General features: G+C 37.7%; 1 pseudogene; it reads right to left on the bottom strand.

Moving 5' to 3' along the window:
- Window positions 1–1,588: 1,588 nt before the first annotated feature.
- On the bottom strand, window positions 1,589–2,444 carry LOC118523348 (small ribosomal subunit protein uS2 pseudogene; annotated as a pseudogene).
- Between the last annotated feature and the right edge of the window lie 1,634 nt (window positions 2,445–4,078).

Here is a 4,078-nt window from a genome sequence, read left to right as displayed (position 1 = left end):
CAATAAATGCTACTGACGATGTGGAAAAACAGGAACTTTCATATATTGCTAGTGAGAATACAAAATGGTACAGACACTTTGGAGGACAGTTTGGTGGTTTCTTACAAAATTAAACAAACTTTTGCCATATGATCCAGCAATCCCACTCTTTGGTATTTATCCAAGGGAGTTGAAAAATTATGTTCACACAAAAACTATACATGGATGTTTATAGCAACTTTATTCATAATTGCTAAAACTTGGAAGCAACCAAGATGTCCTTCAGTAGGTGAATGGATAAATAACTGTGATACATCCAGACTTTGGAATATTATTCAGTTCTCCAAACAATTGAGCTATAAAGCCATGAAAACACATGGAGGAAACTTACATGCATATTACTAAGTGCAAGAAACCAGTCTGAAAAAGCTGCATACTATATGATTGCAGCTATATGATATTCTGGAAAAAGCAAAACTATGGAGACAATAAAAAGACAAGTGGTTTCCAGGTGTTAAGGGAGTGGAAGGGATGAATAGGTAGAGCACAGAGGATTTCAAGGGCAGTGAAAATACTCAGTATGATACTCTAATGTTGGATGCATGTCGTTATACATTTGTCCAAATCCACAGAATGTACAACACCATGTGTGAATACTAATGTAAACTATGGGCTCTGGGTGAGAATGATATTCAGTGTAGATCCATCAAATGTAACAAACATACCACTCTGATAGGGGTTGTTGATAATAGGGAAGGCTATGCCTGTGTGGGAACAAGTGGTAAATAGGAAATTTCTGTACCTTCCCCCCAAGTCTGCTGTGAACCTAAAGCTGCTCTAAAAAATTAAGTTAAAAAAACTTGGTTTTTGAAGACCTACAACTTCTCTCATTGATTCTTTTTTCCTTAATGTCCCCGTGTTCTCCATATTCTTGAGTTGAGCAAATGATTACTTTTGTCATTTTAAATAGTTCCTCATAGGAAATGCCTTTTTTCTTTTCCCTGAATATAACTTTGTCTTCTCTGATAATTATAATGATTGACAGCATGTTTAAAATAAAAATCATTCAGTTAGTATTCCGGGAAACTTTCAAGAATTAGCAAATTTCCTCTTGAAATTTCTTGGGTAATATCTTAAATTTGCTATTGCTAGTTTAGTAATGGCTCAAAAAGCTGATAACACTTTGAAATAATTAGACCAGTTATCCAAACACTGCTACATGTAAGTGGGATATCTATTTTAATGCATTGACACCATAGGTTAACCAAAAAGTATTCCAAATAAAAAATTAAGATAAAATTTGCTTATAATATTTCATTATAATTTTCAAATAGGAATTTTAAATTTTTATTCTGTGGTATTCTTGCAAATTCTCCACAATTTATAGGCACTTTATGTATAGTTCTGGTCATGTATTATTTAGGAAAATTATATAAAATATTTTATTTATGAAAACGATATTTTTAGGAATAATATGTAATTTATTTTAGAATATATCTATTTATAAAACTTCATAAAACTGGTTTACTTTTTTTTTTTAGAAACTGTTTATTTTCCATCAACCTTATTTCCATTTTGTTTGCTTTGTGGAAGAGCAGCTTAAGACCGCTCAGTGGTTGTTCCCTACCCATTCAGTGGCCTGAGCAGTGGGAGCTGCAGACCAGTCTTCAGTGGCCGGCTGGGCGCTCCAGTCTTCAGTAGGGAACTGCTGAATAGGCACAGAGGGCATCTGCAGGCCTTCAGACCAGTCTGCAACTTCAGGTTGAGTAGCAGTGAACTCAGGAGCTGGAGCAGTCCATTCACTCTGAAATTCCTCCTTGGTCACAGCCTGTTCAGCAGAGACCTGCTCTTCCTTTTCAATCTCTTCAGGATCTCTGCAGAAGTAGAGATCAGGCATGACCTCCCATGGGTGTTCATGGGAAATGGTGCCACACATGCGCAGAACCTCCCTGGCCAGCCTCCACCACATCAGACCCACTGAGTGAGCTCCCTTGTTGTTGAAAGGGATGGCAGTGTCCACATAGTGCAGAGGAGAGTCGGTGTTAGAGCGATGGTAGGCAGGTTAGCATAAGATGTCTCTGTAAGAGGCTGGTGGTCAGCCCTGGGATCAGTAACCACCAAAAGTCTCAGCTCTTGGAAGGCTGCCTGGATCTGGTTAGTGAAGGTTCTAAGAGTGAAGCGGCCGGCAATGGCAGTGGCCCCAGCAGCAGCAGCAAACTTCATAATTCCCAGACGATATGACACTGACATCAGCTGGGTTTTCAATGACAACCATAGCATGAGCTGCCAGCAGAAGCTTCTCCCAAGTTCTCTTCAGATTTATGATGTGGATACCATCACTTTTCCTTTTGTAGATGTACTGTTCCATTTGGAAGTCAAGGTTGGTGCCACCTAAGTGGGTTCCTGCTGCAAGGAATTTGAGGACATCTTCCTCCTTCACGCAGGACATCAAGGGCTCCAGACATTGTGAAAATTTCCCTTTACGCTATGATGGGAACGCAAAACAATGCCACATGGACCCTTCCCTGGGTAGCATGGAAAGGGAAAACTGGTTTACTTTTAACTCAATGAATATTAGTGTTTTCAAATATTTCAGAATGAAATGGGGATGTAGATATCACTCTATAAAATTATAGAGGTTTAAATTTCTGCAGTTTATTTTTTTAATTTATTTTTTAAAAAGATTTTATTTATTTACTTAAGAAAAGGAGAGAGAGAGCATGATAACATAGGAGCAGGGGGAGGGGCAGAGGGAGAAGCAGACTCCCCACTGAGCAGGGAGCCCCATGCGGGGCTTGTTCCCAAGACCCAGAGATCTTGACCTGAGCCAAAGGCAGATGCTTAATTGACTGAGCCACTCAGGTACTTCTAAATTGCTGCAGTTTAAAATATTATTAATATTCTGTCTCTTTCTTGGTATAGAATTTACAGTTTTGGATAATGTTAACCTGAGTTTTGTCTTTAAAAATGAATTTAACTGAAGGCCACATCTTGTTGAACAAAATAAACCTTCAGCGACTTGCTTCATACAGACAAATTAACCTTCTATTTTGATACTCTTGTAGTCTGCATTTTACTTGAGTACCTTACCTGCATTCTATAACTATTAATAAACATCAACTCACCCTTCCTATCCTACCTTCCTCTGGTTACCAGTGTGGTCGTAATTAATACCATTTTCATGGAGTATCAGCCAACTCAATGATAAATTCTTAAACAAATACTGACAGGAAAGGTAAAAGAACATCTAGAAGCAAGAAAAGACACAGTATACCTCAGTTACAGCCACGGATATGGTTAATCTTTTAGCCTCCCCATCATGTTTTTGTTTTTGTTTTTTTTAGTATAACATCATGTCAGCATCTTCAATAGGTCTAATGGGTTATCTTGTATTCTTTATCAATTTCTTGACAAAATTGGCTCCAACTTCTAATCCAGTGTCCTTTTTTATAGCTTCAGTTTCATGAAAGCCAGTTACTACTGGTCTGAGTTCTAGATGTTATTTTATCCTCTTTGTCTATTGTACTATTTATCTTCTACCTATATTAATTTTTTTCCCATACTATGTTGTCCAATTATTCTGTCTCTCAATTACCACCATTGCCCAATTTTATTCTGCTTCCAAATTACCATCAACATGGTCTCTAGAAAATTTTTATTGGATATTTAGGACAAAAAAGTTTATATCACAGGACTGCATACCATTTAAAATCAGATTATAGATATTTATATCTGTTAGATTATCCTCCATGACAAATAACCTCACAACTTTAAGGTAACAATCATTTTATGATTGCTCCTGAGTCTATGGGTTGACCATGTAGTTCTACAACCATCTGTGGGTTGGGTGTTCTAGGATGGCCTTTCCCATCTATTGGGCAGTTGATGTTGGCTATTGGCTATGGTAATGGGGACGATTGGACCATGTGTCTTTTATCATCCAGCAGACTAACCTTGGCTTTTAACATGATAGCAGCAACAGAATTCTGAAAAGTAGCAAGAGATAAGCCTTTAATAAACAAACACTTTCCAAGTTTCTGCTTATGTCAGGTTTGCCATTGACCAAAGCAAGACACATGGCCAAGCCCAGAATCAGTGT

This window comes from Halichoerus grypus, chromosome 4, assembly GCF_964656455.1.
Source record: "Halichoerus grypus chromosome 4, mHalGry1.hap1.1, whole genome shotgun sequence".
Lineage (NCBI taxonomy): Eukaryota > Metazoa > Chordata > Mammalia > Carnivora > Phocidae > Halichoerus > Halichoerus grypus.
The sequence above is the reverse complement of the archived record's forward strand: the minus strand, read 5'-3'. Positions and strand labels throughout refer to the sequence as shown.